This window comes from Sinocyclocheilus rhinocerous, unplaced genomic scaffold, assembly GCF_001515625.1.
Source record: "Sinocyclocheilus rhinocerous isolate Xijiao unplaced genomic scaffold, SAMN03320098_v1.1 scaffold807, whole genome shotgun sequence".
Lineage (NCBI taxonomy): Eukaryota > Metazoa > Chordata > Actinopteri > Cypriniformes > Cyprinidae > Sinocyclocheilus > Sinocyclocheilus rhinocerous.
The window spans coordinates 8285-24160 of NW_015650326.1; positions in this window are offsets into that span (position 1 = coordinate 8285).

Genomic DNA, 15876 nt, shown 5'->3' on the forward strand with positions numbered 1-15876 from the left:
ACGTGCTGGAATTAATACTGAAGATGATGGCAGATAACTGGGATGGATTTGACAAACAGGTATGTAAAGCAGGTAAGTAGCCAGGTCGAGGTGGCGACGAGGACGCCCATGGCCCCTGGGTGCAGGACGCTCAGGATGAAGAGCGTGGAACTCTGTCAACAGGGCAGGATCAAAGATGTCATCACGTGCAACCCACGATCTCTCTTCAGGGCCATATCCTTCCCACTCCACAAGATACTCCAGATGGCTGCTTCATGGCCGGGAGTCCAGGTGTGGCTGGAAACTGAGCATGCACTGGAAAGGTGTCAGGCTGGTGGTGCTTTTCCGTAGTGAGTTCTGTGCATACTCGGCCCAGGGTAGGAAGCGGCTCAAGCTGTGCTGGTGGTCATGGCAGTAGGATCACAGGTATCTCCTGATCTCTTGGATATTGCGCTCAGTCTGGGCTTTGGTTTGGGGATGATGTCCAGATGATAAACTGACAGAAATTCTGAGGACTTGAAAGAAGGCTCACCACACCCTGGAAATGAACTGTAGCCCACAGTCTGACACAATGTCTTCAGGTAGTCCAAAGTTTGAGTGGTTGGTTCCCTCCAGCCAGTGTCGCCACTCCTCGGCACTCCAGGCAAGCTTGATAGCTAAGAGCTCCATAGTTTTGCTCCACTGGGGATAGTTTTTTGGAGTACAAGGCACATGAATGGAGGATGGGAGGCTCTCCATGACGTTGAGACAGGACCGTTCCTACCCCGACTGTAGATGCATCCACTTCAATGACGAAAGGGAGTTGAGGACCAGATTGTGCTAGGGTAGGAGCAATGCAAAAGGCTTCCTTGAGCTAATGGAAGACGTTGATGGCATCAGGCGTCCAGGATGGAGACTTGGGCTTATTCCTGAGGAGTGAGGTGAGGGGTGCACAGATTTGGCTGAAGTTGGCGATGAATCAGCGGTAGAAATTGGCAAAACCCAATCCTTGATGGTGGTAGGTTGAGGCCAATCTCTGATGGCTTGCAACTTCCTCTGGTCTATGTGAATGCCATGATGGTCAATGATGTAACCAAGGAACTGGATGGTGTCACGGTGGAACTCACACTTCTCTAGTTTGAGGTACAGATGGTGCTCTCTTCTCAACTTCTGGAGGACCTGTTTCATGTGGTGGCGATGTTCAGTCAGGTTCCGGGAGTAGATGAGGATGTCGATGTACACAATCACGAAGCAGTGGAGGTACTTCCGGAACACCTCATTCATGAATCCCTGGAAGACCAAGGGGGAGTTGGAGAGGCCATAGGGCATCACCTGATATTCACAGTGGTCTGATGGTGTTACGAAGGCGGTCTTCCATTCATCACCTTCGTGGATCCGAATGAGGCTGTATGCGCTATGCAGGTCCAGCTAGGAGAAGATGCGAGCTCCACTAAGCTGTTCCGGGGTGGCAGGGACCAGAGGAAGTGGGTAGCGGTACTTGACCATCTGGGAGTTCAGGACACGGTAATCAATGCAGGGCCTCAAGCCTCCATCCTTCTTACTGACGAAAAAGAAACTGGATGCGGCTGGTGAAGTAAAAGGGCGAATAAATTCCTGTTTGAGATCCTCCTCCATGTACTCTTCCATGGCCTTCTGTTCCGAAATGGACAGCGGGTAATCTTTACCCTACAGCAGTGTGGCTCCAGGCAGCATGTCAATAGTGCAGTCCCATGGACGATGAGGTGGTAATTTCATGGCTGCCTGCTTGCTGAAAACATCCTGGAATGCCTTATAGTCAGGTGGAATCTCTGAACCTTCTGAGGTCTCTGGACTCTCAATGGTAGTGGAACAGATAGCCACTTCCTTTGTTGTTGGTAATGATGGCTGATCTGCTGGAGGTGTAGATGACTTCTGAACCGAGGCTAGACAATATTTGGTGCAATAAATCGCACCATTGTAAGATCTCACCAGTGTTCCACTTTGGAGAATGTTGAGTTAACCAAGGGCATCCCAGGATGATGTCGGCAGATGAACCCTCCAGCACCAGAAATGAGATGGGCTTTACTTCCAAAAAAGGTACACCCTGTATATAGTAAGGGAACTTTAGTAAGGGAACTAAATAACTATTTTTTAATTTTTTATTTACTGTAGTATTTCTACAGTCTTTTACAAAATCAAACAGTTTTTTCTACATTGGTATTTTAAAATTCTACAATTGAGAATTTTAAGGCATAACTGGAAATCAGCATTTCCGTGGTAACAGCAGCTTCTCACATTGGCAGATCTCACTTCAGAATTATGGACAGAAAATTTTACTTGTGACGTCTACAGGAAAATATACTGTCAATGAACTTTGTATGACATACTTTTATCTATGGAAAACATAAATAGGTGCTGAAGGCCGAATCCGGATTCACAAAAGTGAGTATTTTATTATAGGCAGGCTTGTTTTCATTCTTCAAAGGTATAATAAATACTTTTTTGGAATTTACAGTACTTTCTTTTTATCTAAGCATAAAATTCAGAGTCGAGAAGCAAGTCATTCGAAGGCTGAAATGTCTAAACACTGTGGCTTTATGGAGCTATCAAAACACAGCAAAACTGCCTCAACCAACAGTATTTATTCAGTCAATGAACTGAATTGTAACTGTTATTTCATTGCATTAGACTATGTAGTTATTTTTACAATTCCAAAAATACAGAAATGACACCATTTATTTTTAATCAGTAATGTCAGCTCATGATTACTGTTTGTATACTGGTCAATATTGTGATTGCAGTTTAATGCAATACAAATGTTGCTCTTACTTTTTTCTGTGTATCCTGAATTGGGGCATCATTTGCACCTCTTATTTGACATTAATGAAGAAATATAGTTGGAAGTTGCATGAGTGACAATTTTGCATGTCTTTAAGACATTAATCAAGGCAGATAAATATGAAAATCTGAAGGTCCTTTAGTGTGGCATGCATGCAGTAGCAACAAATGTAGGCATTTTTTTCTCAAAACATTTACCTTTCACAGTACATGAGAGTCAACATTTTATACTTGTATAAGCACAGTAGCCAGACAGAGTTTCATTAAATTAAATCACAATATTTTTCAGATGGCCAGGCCAAAATCCAAAATTAATGACATGTTTAGCATGTCTTTTATTTTATGACTGAATGGTTGAGTGACTCTCGACTCTATACTGTACGCTGCCATGTTTAGATATGATAATGAGACCACCATATTTTTTTTTTTATTTGACATTTCCATAACGGTAGAAAAAGCAGAGATGATGTAAGAACACAAATCATAAATCCATTTCCTTGGACAAGGAAAGACAACATGAATTTAATGTTTTTAAATATGAAATGTCAGAACTGTACCTTGCGTTGGTTTCATATGGATTACTTTATCAATGAATATTTGTTTTCGATATGACTTAATTTAAAAGTAGACAATTCAAGCTTTCTATATATATATTTCTCGTGTCTGTGTGTCAAGTATTCGCTGAGTTTTTGTGATGCGTTTCAGAAAAAAGTTCACGGAGACCGAGACGGCAGAAAGCGCACCCTGCTTTTTTTTTTATTTTACAAAAGCACAATGTTTTGTTGATATTGTGAGTGTACACAAATAAAAGTAGACCCTTCACAGATTCAAATTCTGTATTACTCTTATATGTACAATCAAAAATGACGGAGCAGTTTAAGTTCTTTTCGCCGTTATCAGGAAAAAATGCAAGTGATGCTGTCGGCACCTCCATCGACCCCAGGAGGATAAAAAGAGATTAAATTGCGATATATTTATAGGAATGTTGGTATATATTGTCATTAAAGTGATAATTCACCCAAAAATGAAAATTCTGTCATCAATAGCTCATGTCATTCCAAACCTGTATGAGTTTCTTTCTTCTGTTGGTAACAAAACAGTCAGTGGTAGCCATTTACTTCCATAGTATTTTTTTCCATACTCAGGTTTTGCAAATTATGAAACAGCCATCAAATTAGGGCTGTCGAAATTAATGTGTTATTTGTGCGATTCGTTGTTTTCAGTTTAAAAATACTTAATGTAATTAATACAGCATACATTTTTTTTTCTTGCCATCCCTTTGGCTAGCATTACAGCAGGTTATATGAACACGCTATCAAACACGATAAGGAGCAAAAGAGAGTTAATTCAGTACAGGTACGCTGTCTGTGGAGCAGCTCTCTGTGAACACAGGCATCCGACACGCGCGCACACAAAGCCACTTCAGTAGCGCACTGAGTTCTCTTTCATGGACAAAAACACTGTCTTAAATGAGTTAAAAATTCCTAATTGACCGTAAAGAGTTGTGAGAAAGTCGTATGTGTGTCAGATCAGCATCATGTGCGTCAGGTTTTAAAGAGACAGTGCTGCTTTTAAAGTGAAACCTGCAGCAGTCTGTCATTGATGGAAATCAAAGAACAAAAGACAAAGAAATCACTCACTGCTCTGCTCGCTGATTAACTTTTGTTGCTTGATTAAAAATTAATCTATATTCAATTTATAGTTTATTCACAAACAATTTATAGTTTATGCAAAAATGTTAAAAAGAATGACTTTCAATTAAACTGTAATGTTGAATGGCTATAATTAATGACTAAAATTGAGGGAAAACACATTTAAAGAGACATCAGTAGCAGTATTGGTATCAATGATACTGGCCTTCATTAATAAGAGGCTACTTAATAAAAAGACGTATTTAAAACATATAATATCTTTATGTTGTTTCTACATTAATTTGGAGATTTAATGTAAAATTATGACAATATATATATATTAATATGCAATTAATCACGATTAATTACAGAAAAATGTGAAATTAATCAGTTAATTTTTTAATCGATTGACAGCACTATTCAAACTATGAAAAGATCTATTAAAACACTAATTTTAACACTGATAATGAGCCCTCTTTAAAAAATGTGTCAACAAAACTAAAACACATCACATGTTCTAAAGAATCCAGGTTCAGCAATAATGCTAAATGGCGTCAATAACCAAACATCAAAAAAAGAAGAAAAACAAATCTTTATAGCCCATAAGGTGATCTACTGCTATGTGAAACAGGACATTTAACTGCAAGAAAAACAAATGTGGGGCAGGACTTAATTATATTCATCAAGGAATTGACTGGATTGTAAAAAAGTGGGCGTCACATATCAGAAGGGAGCCAGATGTTTGGAGGAAGGGCTTGCAAACGCTCAAAGTGGGCCGTTCTCCCCTGCTGGTGGATGCTGTAACTACACCATTATCAGACAACAGACAGTAGACAGTATGGTATCAGTAAAGAAAACCATCCTCCAACCAGCTCCACCAACTTCCTCCTTTCTCCCTAAGTAGTAAAAACAGACTAGACGTGCATGTGAATCATCCAAAATAAATAGTAGTCAGCCAACCAAAATTGTCTGCTTCACAGTGGCAATCATAGTCTCCTTCACAGCATCCTTTCCAGTCCTGTTTTTCCAGGCTGGGGATTTCTGACGTCTAAATATCTGACCCCAATGAGTGGCAGCATCTGTAACTGTAATATTCTATCCATCAATATTTTCTCTTTTCTCAAGTATGGAGGTAAAGGGAAGTCATATTTTGGGCACTGAAAGGGTGTACAGAGGAAAGACATTTATGGCTACCCACAGTAAACAACCACAGATGGAACAACATTTTGCCGCAGGCAAACATGGGATAGACACAACTTGTTTGGTGTTCTAGATGGGGCAATATAGAATACTCCAGAATCCAATCCAAACAGCTGAGGATAGAAGACCAAGATATACATTTGCTCAGTATTGACGTAACGTTATGCAGAGGCTAGAGAGAAACAGGACACAACCAACGCATTTCAACAAATCTACATTTAGCAAAATAAATGTAGCTAATAAAGATACATTTAGGGTAAGATTTTTGTCCCCATTAAGAACAATGTGCATTTACTTGTAAACTGTGACATATTTTTGTTTAGCAAGTTTAGCATGTGCAGGATGATGATGCATCATACAATGTGTTAATATAGGAAATAAACTAAATAATTTGCTAATTTAGTTGTCAAAATGTAAGAGGTCATCTTACTACTGGTGTTTAAAATAGTTTTGACATTTGACTGAATAATTGAATCACCATGTAAATCCCAATAAAAAAAGATTCTCCTGGAAGGTAAATTTATTCTGTGACTTATACACCAGCCTGTGAACATAAACATATTTAATTGTCCATAATTTAATAGAGGATATGTCTTAATAGCAACACTGTGAATTCCATCTCAGTGATTTTATTCAATTAGACTAGAGGTTTTAATGAATACTGAAGATGTCTGAATTGTGCATCTAACTCATGGAATTACTGAATATTGTTTAGTATTATGTTTAAAAGTAATAACACAGTAATAACAGGTAATCTTTTCACTTCAAAATTAAAAACTATATTTATTTTTATTCCCCAAATACATCAATGTGTCCACAAATCCCTCATTAACAAATACACACACGCGCGCACAAACACTCACACACACACACGCACACACACACACACACACACAGACACACACAGACACACACACACACACACACACAAAGTGTGATATTCACCTTACAATGAAACACAAAATTAGATCAATTAACCCCAAAACTCTTTTGACTGACTGACTAACGGGGCATTTACACAACACCGTTTTGGCCATTCATTTACATGACAACAGTGTTTTGGCCTGTAAAAGCAAACCACTGAAAACAATTTTCAAAGTGCAAGTTTTTGAAAACGATACCGTTATCAACTCCATGTAAGCTAGAATGCGAATTTGTGAAGACGGTGGCGTCATGCACATGTGCCTTACGTGTTCAGTCTATAGACGTGTGCAGGCGCGTAGTATTTCTTCACAAAGTGACATCGCCAACTACTGGCCTGGCATGAATAAAACAGTGTTTTTAGTCGTTTTCATGGATGCATGTGAATGGGGATCATTTTGACAACATTGTTGTCTGTACATGAAACTTTAAACGGGTCATATGATGCTATTTTAAAGATCATTATTTTGTGTATTTGGTGTAACAGAATATGTTGACATGCTTTAATGTTCAAAAAACACATTATTTTTCAAATACTGTACATTATTGTAGGTCCTCTATGCCCCGCCTCTCTCAAACGCTTCGTTTTCTACAAAGCCCCACGAGCCGTTTTAGGTAGGCGTGGTTGACTCTTAACTTTTATAAAGAATATTTCTTTGGATTTGAGACTTTAGTCTTTGCAACTTTACAGATCTTCTTTATGCACCAAGAGCTTGTAACACTCCAAAGAGAAAGGAAAACTTGAAATCGCATCATATGACCCCTTTAAAAAAAAAGCCAAGGAAATCAATTTTTAGTACATTGTTGTCGTGTGAACCTACCCCAAATCTCACAAATGAGTTGTTGATATATTTTGTGTCATCTATGATCAAGGGAAAAATGATTTCCCCCCCCATCTTAACCCAATCATTGACATCATTTTGATTTTGACACAAGTCACAATAAAAGAGTTTGAAGACTTGTAGAAGCAACCTAAAAATGGCATTGTTGCTTAAGCAAATGTGATTTTATCGTTAACACTACCGGTTAGGATTAGTGTAGGGTTTACAGCATAGTACATCATTTTCAAATGCGATAAACCATTAACTTTTAGTGACACTCACTGGATATTTTTTATTTACAAACTGCCACGATACGCATAACAACAACAAACGTAATAAAACATTGCCAGATTCCTGTTCATTTGTTTAAAATAAAACTTCAACTGCGGTCACACTTTAGTTTGGGGACCAATTCTCACTGTTAACTAATTATTAACTACAACTTTTGCCTCAATAAACTCCTAATTTGCTGCTTATTAATAGTTAGTAACGTAGTTGTTAAGTTTAGGTATTGAGTGGATTAAGAGATCTAAAATATGGTAATGCAGAATAAGGCATAAATATGTGCTTTATAAGTACTAATAAACAACCAATATCCTAGTAATATGCATGCTAATAAGCAGCTAGTTAATTGTGAGAATTGGTCCTTGAAATAAAGTGTTACCATGACAAAACATTGCCAGAATGAATATAATATCACTTCACAGAAATGGCACCACAGGCCTATTTTTTTAATGTTCTGCTCTTGTTCCCCAATTACTAAACATCAAATTCACAATTTGTGAATTCACCCCTTGTCTTTCTCCTAGATTTTATATTTCGAAGGAGTCATAACATATAATTTGGTGTATCTGGGTTTGACTGCTCATCTGGGTTGGCCTGTCAAAACAAAATATGTTCAAGGCCAGAGCTAATGAAAACAAGACGCTTTGTCGAGATACACGGTTTCTGCAAGTGGCTTTATGTTACAGGGTCACACAAGTCCGACCTCATTTTCTACATGTCAACTGCTGCTTCCTCAGGAGAGTAACAAGCAGTCAGCAGCTCTTCTCGTCAACGGCATTCCAGGGTCTAATTCAATCAGATGTATATCATCCTGGTGCCATTCATAGCTGGCTTACAATACTTAAATAATATTAAATTGAAGTGGAACACAATGTAGGCACTGCAGAGATACAGAAATAAGCCATTGGCTGCGAGGTGTTCCACAATTACACTAAACAGACGTCCGATTGTGAGGCCAATGAGGCTGGCAACAACGCACACTAACTGGCAGGATACTGATCATCTTTACCGCTCTATCAAGATACTGAGCATAATTCGGGATTAAGCTTTCCCCAGAGGCGGATCACAAGTAATTAGACTGCGCCTCACAATTATTTCTGAAAACTGTTCCTTCTCCATTGGCTTGACTCCCAGCCACCAAAGTAAACATTAGAGTCAAGTGGGAAGCTAAGATATTCGAATTTATAGCATTTCATTCAAAACAGTCTTCTTTTTGTTAAACAGCACTGGAGGCAGTCCAGGAAGAAAACGAGAAAAATACACAGCGTAATAAATACACGAGGTTTTGCATACCCTGTGTTTGAATGACACTGTGCATTTCTGTCTCAAAAACGAATATCTCTTTTCAAGGAAATACCTCAACTAATATTGAGTTTGCTGTATTTAGGCTTAAGAGAGCAGATGATCCAGCTTGGCACTGAGTCACTTTATGATTTTATGAATACGCTGCTGACTCCGCTTGACCCAATAATACTAACGCAAATATAGTTTCTGCAGATCTGCATGCTGTCATAATTTGAGTCATACCATATTAAGTTAGTATATATAGCAGTATTTACTCAGTGGAATCATAAAATTAATAATGTGATAGTAGCGTGTAGTAGGGGAATAGTTGAGGCGTTAATCTAAATGCAGCTTGTTTATTAAGGAAAAACAAATCCCGAAGGTTCAGAACTAAAAATCACAGCATCACAGTATACTAGTGATATCAAACGTATTAGACTTGGCACAATAAGGACCGTCAAGGGACTAATGATGGGCATTGGGTTTCTGCTATCACTACAAAGCACAACTGAAACACAAGCTACAATACACATAGTAAAGAAGGAACTAAACAAGACACAGGTGAACATAGATAGATAGATATATAGATATAGACATATCTATCTATCTAAATATGTTTGGATTGCAAAATTTCTCATTTTTAGTGGGAATTGGGAAACATCCTACACACTATTATTTATTTTAACAAATGAAAAACAATGTACTGTTCCTTCCTGTCTTGCAATGCCACATGCTATCTAAAACTATTTTAAGCATCTTGTAACAATTCTTTAATAATTACTATGCATGCATTTTTTTTAAATGATAAGACATATGGATTATTTGTACTTTTAAAAATGTATTTGTCACACCACAGGACCACTGACATGAACTAGTGAGGGGGCAAAAATGATGAAAAATACTGCAAAACAGTTATTTTTCCCTCAATAAACTCCTAATTTCCTACTTATTCATAACAAGTAAGGTAGTTGTTGTAGTAGGTATGTTTAGGTATGGGGTAGAATTAAATGATCTAGAATATGGTCATGTATTATGCACTTTATAAGTACTAATAAACAGCCAATATACTAGTAATATGCATGCTGATATGTGTAACACCCCTGTGGACTGTTTGTTGTGGTTTCTTCCCCTTTTGTTGGTTTAGCCCGTTCAATCATTAGTTCATTATCCTCAGTGTGCTCACCTGTCTGCCCCTCGTTATCTGCCCTATAAGTTCCTGTCTCGTGTATTCTAGTATTGTCAGTTATTGTGAATGTTAGTGCGAGAGCCGGCGACAGTGCCCGCTACGAGGGAGCAAGCTGTGGATGGTGTGAGTGCGGAGACGAGCTCCGCCCCCTGCAACATGGCTGAGGGTGAGCTGACTATGGCGGGACATAAGGGCCAGAATATGGAGGGAAATAGTCGGTTATTGTGAATGTTACCCTGAGTGTGTGTGTCTCATCTACCCGTATCTGCCTTGTTGTCTCTACATTAAACATCCTTATTTGAATCCTTGTCGTCCTCGTCATCCTGCCTGCCTCCACACACCTTGACCGTGACAATATGCAGCTACTTTAGTTCATAGTGAATAGGTGTTACTAATCTAAAGTGTTACCATATATATTACCGTATATTCCAATATCCCATATTAGGCTAAAAGAGATACTGATGAAAAAAGTCCATGTACACGTTGTGTAAACTACCCACATACTGATTTATATTAGATGTATGGTGGGGATGCTATGTTCACTTATTATGGTTTTATAGTAGTAACATTGTTTTTGAAGAAAATGTGAAGGTACTTGCCCATGTAAAATTTGCCCTGGCATTGAGGGGCGTTTTGGATTATATTTAAGGCATTATGTGGTTGCTTGCTGGCTCTAATAATAAAAAAGTCCACCTCCAACATACACAGGGGTGTGTCTAGGGAATTTTAAATGGGGGCACTGCCTCAAAAGCAGGTGGCCGCAAAATGACCAAAATGAGTATGATGAGAAAACAAAAAAATTCTAAAATATATGGTACACTATTAAGAAGTACAAACCTGCAAATGCTAACTTAGCAAGCTATTTCTATCTGATCAAACCCTTGCATTTCATTTTATCACTGTAACCTAATGTAGGTTGATTAGGTTAATATTTTGGGGTTGAATAAAATAAAATAAAATAAATTAGATGTTACCACATGTGAAATTGTACATATTCAAAGAAGAAAAACGTACTCAAATAAAAACACTTTCATCATCGTCATGACAGTATGCTGGTTTTGTCTCATACCTAAAGGCTACAACACACACCAGTTTTTGTTCCGTGCTGAGTTATACAATCAAATCCTCTCATTATAACATACAGAGTGTATACATGATGTAAATAATAATTCTAAGACCAGGCCTGGTTGATACGCTTTAATTGTATAACTATATACAAAAACAAGAAAATACAAATGCACTAAATAAAATAATCTAATAAATGCATATTTACAATATGCACTTAATTCAAATAAGTATTAAATAATAAAATAAATAACTATAGAGAAGGCTGACTATAATCAGCTCTTCACCCAAATTAAAAAAGCTCTTCTGGTCTTCAATGATGCAAGGACAAAGTTTGAACGTGCACACGGAATATCTGAGTGAGAGCAGAGCCAATTCATAAGAGAACACTATCTATTTAAAAGCGCACATCCAGTTTTTGTGTGAGAGCGAAGGAAATCCACTTGCGAGTGGAGAGATTTGTGCTCGCGCATTACATGGATGTGCTATCGCGTTACATTTTATGTTGTCTCAACATTTGTCATTAAGATAACGCTATAGAAACCACCTAAAATTAAGTATATACAAGAGAAGAAAGCTGCCCTAGGTAGCCGCCTAAATAGCCCATGTCAGGAAACGTCACTGCCAGATGCAGTGAGAAATTTAATAAAAACAAGCCAATCTCAAGATATTTGGTAGGGGGGCACCTGGGGTGGTCAACCAGATTTCTGTGGGGGCTGTTGCCACCCCTGGCCACCATGTAGACACGCCCCTGAACATATAATGACATTCTGGTCTCTAAATTCTCAGGTCTCTCCTTCAGTAACAACATACCTGTCCTTAACAGGCTGCACCTATGGTATTTTGGTGAAAACTATGATTACTATGGTATCTTTGTGAGAGTTGTGATAGTGTGAATGTTTAATGCAAGCATCAAATTTTACATAAAAACTTGTAATTGCAGGATCAGGGAATCATACTGCAGCACATTTCAGCGCATTTCCCAGTGGCAGTAACCATTTCTGTGCTCGCAGACTGAGAGTGTTTTTGGCTATAGCTCAGTCTTAGCAACAGAACATGGCAGCACTGTTCACATTAGCCACACCAAAGCAAGCAGTGATCAAGCTTTTGCATCCTCACTATGGGCAAACACAGTTAGGTTCCAAGATGTTTTGTTTGCCATCATTTCTGAGAAGCAAACTATGTACACACTATTGCAGCCTTCAGTTTTTGGCAGTAATGAAGCAGCTATTTGCTACTGAGTTGACTTTACTGTGGTCATCTGTAATTTTTGTTCAAGCTTTCCCAGAACAATGGAAAGAAAACAATCAGCCAGAGAGTCATGAGACACATTATTTTATGTTCTGAAACTGAAAATTACAGTTTTAAAAAATTCCTTGCACACTAAAAGTGGTACTTGAGGTCCACTTAGTGAAACCATTTGCTCATGTACCTAACCTTCAGACCAAGTCTGCAAAAATGCAAGCACATTATCTGCTTTAAACTCAGTTTGAATTTGTAAAGCAAACTAGTTGTAAAACTCAGTTCTCTACATTAGACACATCACTCAAAACTTACAGTTCTTGTGTTTCATTTGGAAATGCCACACTCACACTCATTATACACCCAGTGCTAATGTGCAAAAACGCTAATTTGTTCACTCAGAAATCAGAGCCTGAGCACTATAAATAGGCTTCAGGTTGGCTTTCTTGATTTGGACAATAATTAGCGAGAGAGTTAGAAGAAAAAGAAAGAGAGTAAGAGGGGGATGAGGACAAGAAGAGGACAAAGCCTAACTTAAGTCGCTATCCTCTTGCCAGTGTCATCCCGAAATGAGAACAAGTGAGTAAACTTATCTTCTATCCCATGCTAATGTATTTGCAGTACTGCTCATGGGCGCACGATATGCAGGGAACGCGGGGGATGCGCCCCCCTCCCCCTACTTTTGATAAAACGGAAATTCATCCCCCACAGGTGTTTTCACATAAAGGTTTTCAAACTCAGTGTGAATAAATCTACATCTAAATTCAAAGAGATAAGATAGTCTAATGTATGACCTGACATTTTATTTGTAACCAAAACGAGTCGATGTGAACATAATGGAGCGCTAAACGCTCTCAAGAAGTGTGTTTCATTCATTCTCAAAGACAGAGGGCGCTCTCACACAGAAAGTCCAAAACAGACTCAGAGAAGTAATAACTTATGACATGCCAGGAAATCCCTAATATAGACAAAGGCATCCAGCTATAGCTGTAGCTAAGCTGAATAAAAAGCAGAAACATTTTGACTGATGAAACGTGAAGAATATAAACACGCACTGTAAAAAATAGAAATCGCAAAAAGTTCTTCTAACAAATGTAAAAAGTAGCTTGAACAAATAATTTTTAGTAGGAGGAGTCAGTGTATTTTGTGTGAACTTAAAACATGTTGCTAGCAAAAGTAGTTTTGTTTACCTTACATAGATAGGCCTACTCAAGTATTTGTTCACAAGGTGTCCAAATGTTCTTCCAACTTTCCAAATTGAGTCATCTGAACAAACAATTTTATGTTGCACAAGTTCCCAGTATTGCAGCTTGAAAACATTTTGTGGTAATTATCATTAAAATATTATCATTGTTTTAAAATTCACTGGCTTAATTTATGCTGCTGCTGCTGCTGTTGTCACTGTCAGTTAGCTGTCATGTGGATCAGAGTTCATATTGTTACTGAATTAACATTTCTTCATCCTCACCATGTTTGAGAATCGTGTGTTAGGGTATATGTGCATCTTATTGCAACTGGATTTAATACATTTGTCTATCAGCATCAATGTTTGCCTTTGGTTTTAAATGGCAGATACTGCCAATATTATATTGTGGGCCTTGAAAATTAATCAGATCTTTCAAAATTCAATATACTGCCTTTTATTCATTAGATGAACTAATGTTTTTAAGTTGTCGGTTACTAGTTGAGTTAAATTAACTGTGATAGGTTGCCTTCTTTTTTTTGAGTTAGGGTGACTTTTTTTTTTTTTTTTACAGTGAAGGATTTATGTGTGTTTTTCAAGTCATCTCCAGACAATAAATAAAGTATATGAATAATTCAGTGCTGATTGGCATAACATTTATTACAGTATAGAAACTCCCTATTCTGTGAAAAAAATGGGAAAAAGGTGTTTGCAATATATAAACTAATCATAAAATTGTCAATGGGAAAATATAGGGAAATATATTATAGAATACAAATTATTGGTTATTGTCCAGCAGTGTATTTGACGTCTTAGCCAATTAAAAGTAAGAGATAAACAATAAAATCTGTCAATTAGATAGAAAAAAAGTCACAAAAAAAAACTGTCTCGGTTACGTATGGTAACCCTTGATGGAGGGAACGGAGACATTGTGTAGAAGTTGCACTTGGGACCCCAGACACCTCTGACATCATTGAGAAAAGGCCAATGAAATTGGCGAGCAAAATTTGCATAGCTGGCCACACCCCGGACATCCGGGTATAAATAGGCCAGCGTGGCATTTGCTCCCTCTTTTTTTTCTGAGGAGTCGAGAAGCATCTCAACCCACTTAGAAGCAGCTCAGAGTTGTGGAATAAGGGACACAATGTCTCTGTTCCCTCCATCAGGAAACGAGGGTTACCATACGTAACCGAGACATTCTCTTTCAGTCTGTCACTTCGAAGTTGTGTCAAAGTTCCAATACTAGGGATCCCTATACTAAAGGCCACAGCTGCTGAACTGTTTTATTAGTCCATGAGAGCACAGATGTTGACAAGCCCAGCGTGCCACAACCAAATGCACCTCTCCTCCTCGTAACCTTCCAATGCCTGAGACTTATGACCTTGCTCTCCAACATCCGGGAGAGCCGCCATATAAGGCAGAGGTCACCTCCAACCGGAGCCTTCTCTCATTCTTAGAAAAACAAGAAAAATGACGATTGAGAAGTCCTGGTTGTAACATTGGGGAAGCGTTCGTTTCCCCCAGTGGGGAAAGAATGCTACGGAGGCGCTAAATGCAAGCTCTACACCCAACCAGCCATCTGAGTTTAAGAGTTAATGCTCAAAACTCTAGATGAAACTGGTTCCATTCGCAGATTGTAGAATCTGGCAAATGTATTAGGTGTAGCCCAACCTGCAGCTCTACAAATATCTGCTAATGAGGGACCATTTTCTAAAGCTGACGAAACAGTAACGCCCCTACTTGAGTGTGCCCTCACTCCCAGTGGGCATGGTGAGCCTCTGGCCTGATAGGCCATAAGGATCACATCCACAATCCAGTGGGACATCCTTTGTTTGGAGAAAGCATTCCCCTTTTGCTGACCTCCGAAGCAGACAAAGAGCTGTTCAGACAGTCTGAAACTCTGTGTGCGTTCCAAATTGATGTGTAGGGCTCGCACCAGGCACAACAGAGACAGGTCAGGGTCATCCTCCTGTGGGGGGATAGCTTACAAGATTACAACCCGATCTCTAAAAGGAGTGGTGGGAACCTTGGGCACATATCCAGGCCGGGGTCTCAAGACAACGTAAGAGTCTGCCGGCCTGAATTCTAGGCGTGATTAGTAAACGGAGAGGGTTTGGAAATCCCCCACCCTCTTGATAAAAGTGAGTGCAGTCAGGAAGGTACTAGAGAGGGCACTAAGTCCAACTGACTGAAGGTCCTCAAATGGATCTCTCTGTAAGGCCTGAAGAACCACTGAGAGATCCCAAGAGGTAATGAGGCACGGCCGTGGAGGATTCAACCTCC